Source organism: Triticum dicoccoides, chromosome 4B (genome assembly GCF_002162155.2).
Source record: "Triticum dicoccoides isolate Atlit2015 ecotype Zavitan chromosome 4B, WEW_v2.0, whole genome shotgun sequence".
Classification (NCBI taxonomy): domain Eukaryota; kingdom Viridiplantae; phylum Streptophyta; class Magnoliopsida; order Poales; family Poaceae; genus Triticum; species Triticum dicoccoides.
Genome location: NC_041387.1, coordinates 43,528,566 through 43,535,311, shown reverse-complemented (window position 1 = coordinate 43,535,311; position 6,746 = coordinate 43,528,566).

Below are 6,746 nucleotides of genomic sequence, written 5' to 3'. Positions count from 1 at the left end.
GGACTAAAGGGGGAGCATTGGTCTCGGTTCGTAGCACCAACCGGGTCCAATGCACCCCTTTAGTCCCGGTTGGTGCCATCAACCAGGACCAATGGGCCTTGCACAACGGCGTGGTGGTGGGAGTTTAGTCCCACCTCGCTAGCTGAGAGAGAGCCGCACCTGTTTTTAAGGTGCGATGCGCCAACCCTCTCGAGCTCCTCTCTAAAGCAGGCTTTCGGGCCTAATCTGTCTCTATGTGTCTGTGGGCCTACTGGGCTTACCACGGGCCTGAATCCTGGCCCATTGTTGGGTTTCTAGTCGTATTCAGGCCGTGGGGGCCCAGTAGGAGGCACTTTTTTGTTTTTTTGTTTTCTTTACTTATTGTTGCTATTTTTATTTTTTCCCAGTTTTTTTGTTTTGTTTTCTGCATTATTTATTTTCTTTTATTTTTTGCTTTATTTTTTAATTCTTTTTTGCTTTTAGTTTTAGAAAAACTATAAACTTTCTGTTAGTGCCATTAGTTTTCAAATTTGAAAACACTTTTTTTTGTTTTCTTTTTTGCTTTATTTATTTCATTTTGATTCTACTTACAACAAAATACTTATTGTTGCTATTTTTATTTTTTTTCCAGTTTTTTTGTTTTGTTTTCTGCATTATTTATTTTCTTTTGTTTTTTGCTTTATTTTTTAATTCTTTTTGCTTTTAGGTCAGCAAAATTATAAACTTTCTGTTAGTGCCATTAGTTTTAGAAAAATTATAAACTTTCTATTAGTGCCCTTAGTTTTCAAATTTGAATAGTTAAAATTTGAATTCTTTGAAATTTGTGTGAATCACAAGTTTGTGATTAACTTTACTAAAAAAATGAACACACATGCGCCTATAGAGAAAATTCAACCTCAATTCATAATAAATTTCTATGAATTTCAGAGAAATTCACTATGAATTTAGGTCAAATTCCATGTATAGGGGCATCTATTTTCACTTTGAGAGGAGCTCAACAAGGCAGAGAGGGACGGGCTTATAAACTAGTGTGAGCATTGGTCCCGGTTCGTGCGTGGAACCGGGACCAAAAGGTCCAGACGAACTGCGACCAATGGCCTACGTGGCTGCCCTCTTGAGAGTGTTCTTGGTCAGAACATAGTTGACAAGGAGCGAACCGGGATTAATGGTATTACGAGGGCCGAATCATAAGACATTAAAGCATTTCAAATGAACTCTGAAAAAGTTGAAAGTTGGCATGGTATCATAATTTCACCCACATAGCATGTGCATGTACAAAACGGACAATGATACCGTACTCGTTTGTTACAAAGTTGGCATGGTATCATCATAATAGTTGCGGGAGAAAGTCTTCACTTTTTCTTTGCTTGTGTCATTTTCTTATTGCGCCGTAACCATGGATAATCTTCATCGTATATCAGGATGCTTGGGTCAGCCTTGACTTTGAAGGGAGGAATTTCATGAAACTTTTCATAATCTTCAGACATGTCTGTCTTGCCCTCCACTCCCATGATGTCCCTTTTTCCTGAAAGAACTATGTGGCGCTTTGGCTCATCGTATGATGTATTCGCTTCCTTATCTTTTCTTTTTCTCGGTCTGGTAGACATGTCCTTCACATAGATAACCTGTTCCACATCATTGGCTAGGACGAACGGTTCGTTAGTATACCCAAGATTTTTTAGATCCACTGTTGTCATTCTGTATTGTGGGTCTACCTGTACCCCACCTCCTGACAGATTGACCCATTTGCACTTAAACAAAGGGACCTTAAAATCATGTCCGTAGTCAAGTTCCCATATGTCCACTATGTAACCATAATATGTGTCCTTTCCCCTCTTGGTGGCTGCATCAAAGCGGACACCGCTGTTTTGGTTGGTGCTCTTTTGATCTTGGTCAATCGTCTAAAATGTATTCCTATTTATCTCGTATCCTTTCCAAATCGTAACAGTCGAAGATGGTCCCCTGGACAACAAGTACAGCTCATCACAAACAGTGTTGTCACCTCTGAGATGTGTTTCCAACCAACTACTGAAAGTCCTGATGTGTTCACATGTAATCCAGTCGTCGCACTACTCCGGGTGTATGGAGCGCAGACTGTTCTTGTGTTCATCGACATAAGGGGTCACCAAGGTAGAGTTTTGTAGAACTGTGCAGTGTGCTTGAGACCAAGAATATCCGTCCCTGCATATTATTGAGTCCCTTCCAAGCGTGCCTTTTCCAGTCAGTCTCCCCTCATACCGAGATTTAGGGAGACCTATCTTCTTAAGGCCAGGAATGAAGTCAACACAAAACCCGATGACATCCTCTGTTTGATGGCCCATGGAGATGCTTCCTTCTGGCCTAGCATGGTTACTGACATATTTCTTTAGGACTCCCATGAACCTCTCAAAGGGGAACATATTGTGTAGAAATACGGGGCCCAGAATGACAATCTCGTCGACTAGATGAACTAGGACGTGCGTCATGATATTGAAGAAGGATGGTGGGAACACCAGCTCAAAACTGACAAGACATAGCGCCACATCACTCCTTAGCCTTGGTACGATTTCTGGATCGATCACCTTCTGAGAGATTGCATTGAGGAATGCACATAGCTTCACAATGGCTAATCGGACGTTTTCCGGTAGAAGCCCCCTCAATGCAACCGGAAGCAGTTGCGTCATAATCACGTGGCAGTCATGAGATTTTAGGTTCTGAAACTTTTTCTCTGCCATATTTATTATTCCCTTTATATTCGACAAGAAGCCAGTCGGGACCTTCATACTAAGCAGGCATTCAAAGAATATTTCCTTCTCTTCTTTGGTAAGAGCGTAGCTGGCAGGACCTTCATACTGCTTCGGAGGCATGCCGTCTTTTTCGTGCAAACGTTGCAGGTCCTCCCATGCCTCAGGTGTATCTTTTGTCTTCCCATACACGCCCAAGAAGCCTAGCAGGTTCACACAAAGGTTCTTCGTCACGTGCATCACGTCGATCGAAGAGCGGACCTCTAGGTCTTTCTAGTAGGGTACGTCCCAAAATATAGATTTCTTCTTCCACATGGGTGCGTGTCCCCCAGTGTCACTCGGAACAGCTAGTCCGCCGAGACCCTTTCCAAAGATTACGTGTAAATCATTGACCATAGCAAGTACGTGATCACCGGTACGCATGGCAGGCTTCTTCCGGTGATCTGCCTCGCCTTTGAAATGCTTGCCTTTCTTTCAACATTGATGGTTGGTCGGAAGAAATCGATGATGGCCCAGGTACACATTCTTCCTGCAGCTTCCCAGGTATATACTTTCGGTGTGAGCTAAACAGTGTGTGCATGCATGGTATCCCTTGTTTGTGTGTCCTGAAAGGTTACTGAGAGTGGGCCAATCGTTGATGGTCACGAACAGCAACGCCTTTAGGTCAAATTCCTCCTGTTTGTGCTCATCCCACGTACGTACACCGTTTCCATTCCACAGCTGCAAAAGTTCTTCAACTAATGGCCTTAGGTACACATCAATGTTGTTGCTGGGTTGCTTAGGGCCTTGGATGAGAACTGGCATCATAATGAACTTCTGCTTCATGCACATCCAAGGAGGAAGGTTATACATACATAGAGTCACGGGCCAGGTGCTGTGATTGCTGCTCTGCTCCCCGAAAGGATTAATGCCATCCGCGCTTAAACCAAACCATACGTTCCTTGGGTCACGTGCAAACTCAGCCCAGTACTCTCTCTCAATTTTTCTCCACTGCGACCCGTCAGCGGGTGCTTTCAACTTCCCGTCTTTCTTACGGTCCTCACTTTGCCATCGCATCAACTTGGCATGCTCTCCGTTTCTGAACAGACGTTTCAACCGTGATATTATATGAGCATACCACATCACCTTCGCAGGAACCCTCTTCCTGGGGGGCTCGCCGTCAACATCACCAGGGTCATCTCGTCTGATCTTATACCGTAATGCACCGCATACCGGGCATGCGTTCAGATCCTTGTACGCACCGCGGTAGAGGATGCAGTCATTAGGGCATGCATGTAGCTTCTGCACCTCCAATCCTAGAGGGCATACGACCTTCTTTGTTGTGTATGTACTGTCGGGCAATTCGTTATCCTTTGGAAGCTTCTTCTTCAATATTTTCAGTAGCTTCTCAAATCCTTTGTCAGGCACAGCATTCTCTGCCTTCCACTGCAGCAATTCCAGTACGGTACCGAGCTTTGTGTTTCCATTTTTGCAATTGAGGTACAACCCTTTTTTGTGATCCTCTTACATGTGATCGAACTTCAGCTTCTCCTTTTGACTTCCGCATTGCGTCCTTGCATCGACAATGACCCGACGAAGATCATCATCATCGGGCACATCGTCTGGTTCCTCTTGATCTTCAGCAGCTTCGCCCGTTGCAGCATCATCGTGCACCTCGTCTAGTTCCTCTTGATGTTCAGTAGCATCACCGTATTCAGGGGGCACATAGTTGTCATCGTACTCTTCTTCTTCACCGTCTTCCATCATAACCCCTATTTCTCCGTGCCTCGTCCAAACATTATAGTGTGGCATGAAACCCTTGTAAAGCAGGTGGGTGTGAAGGATTTTCCGGTCAGAGTAAGACTTCGTATTCCCACATATAGGGCATGGACAAAACATAAAACCATTATGCTTGTTTGCCTCAGCCACTTCGAGAAAATCATGCACGCCCTTAATGTACTCGGAGGTGTGTCTGTCACCGTACATCCATTGTCGGTTCATCTGCGTGCATTATATATAATTAAGTGTGTCAAAAATCATTACAGAACATCATGAATAGGTAATTAAGTGACCAAATTAATTGAAGTTCATCAAACATTAAAACCAAAGTACATACATAGTTCTCATCTAACAACATAAAGCTCTGCAGAGCATCTAAATTAATTAAACCATACATTGAAACTATGTAAAATATTTCAATGCGAAAACAAATGTGATCATAATCGCAACCAAGGTAACAACTGATCCAACGGCATAATGATACCAAGCCTCGGTATGAATGGCATATTTTCTAATCTTTCTAATCTTCAAGCACATGCATCCATCTTGATCTTGTGATCATCGACGACATCCGCAACATGCAACTCCAATATCATCTTCTCCTCCTCAATTTTTCTTATTTTTCCTTCAAGAAATTATTTTCTTCTTCAACTAAATTTAACCTCTCAACAATAGGGTCGGTTGGAATTTCCGGTTCAATAACCTCCTAGATAAATAAAATCTATGTCACGTTGGTCGGCATAATTTTCATAAACAATAAATGAACCAATAGTTATGAAAAGATAATATATACCACATCCGAATCATAGACAGGACAAGGGCCGACGGGGGCGGATACCAAAACCATCGGACTATATAACATGCAATAATAAAAGTAAGAAAATAATACAAGTATCTATCTAAACATACAAGTAAGAATATTTTTCCTTTCAGAAAGAAGATAAGAACAAGAGGCTCACCACGGTGGTGCCGGCGATGAGATCGGCGCGGGTGATCGACGGCGGTGAAGACGGGAACGGGGCGTGATGGGCCGCTAAACCTAGACACATATTGAGGAAAATGGAGTTTGGAGGTCGAGCTTGGAGAGGAGAAAGCTTATGTGGCTCGGGCATTCCATCGAACACCTTGTGTGCATAGGAGGTGAGCTAGAACACCACCAAGCCCTCTCCCCCTCGGCGGCCAGAAAAAACAGAGCAGTGTGCTCTGCTCTTACGCGAGGGGGTATATATAGGCACCTCATTGGTCCCGGTTGGTGGCATGAACCGGGACTAAAGGGCAACCTTTGGTCCCGGTTCAAGCCACCAACCGGGACCAATGGTGGTGGACCAGGAGCGAGGCCCATTGGCCCCGGTTCGTCCCACCAACCGGGACCAAAAGGTCCAGACGAACTTGGACCAATGGCCCACGTGGCCCGGCCGGCCCCCGGGGCTCACGAACCGGATCCAATGCCATCATGGGTCCCGGTTCTGGACTGAACCGGGACTAATGGGCTTACCCGGCCTGGACCTTTGCCCCCTTTTCTACTAGTGACTAGTGGTGGCGGACGGGGAGTGGAAAGTGGCGGCGACAGACGAGCGGAGGAAATATGGAGGGGTAGGGTTTCAGTGCCAGCGGTCTGCTTAAATAGTCACGCTAGGCACTACGCGGCCCGTCGGAGCGGTGCTACGCGGCGACATCGGTCCGACGGAGGAGAAGATGGACTACCGGGTTTCCGGACGATTCCGCGTGGGACCCGACGTCAGTCCGACGTGAAGCGCCTGGGCGCCCGCATATCCATCCCATATTCGGGCTGGATATGAGGGGAGCCGGTTAGCCCGGGTGTTTGAGGTGCCCGGCTAGGTTGAAATTTTGTGATCGGTCAATGATCGGGCGGCCCGTCCGGACGTTTGAGGCAGGTTTGAAGTGGCCGTGTATAGATGCTCTAACAGCAATGAAAAGCAATAAAGTGTTGTGTGTTTGATGGGCTGATTCGTGTGTATCTTAAGCTCAGCTGCTCGCCCAGTTCATGCAACGAACTAATTCTGCTCCAAAACATTAAAATCCAACGAATTGATTTTGACACAAATGAAGAAAGCCTCGTCTCTGTTGAAAAAAAACTCTGTCTGCAGCAGAAAATTCCTCGCATTTCGGTAGGCAATCTACTTTTTTCAATGTGTTCTTTGAGAGAAATTTGTTTGAGGTGCTTTTCCTTTGTGGTCTGGAATTCCCTTGAATTCCAAAATACAGTAAGGGCCTCTTTGATACAAAGGGTTTTCATAGGAATTTCAAAGGATTTTAATTTTTCAT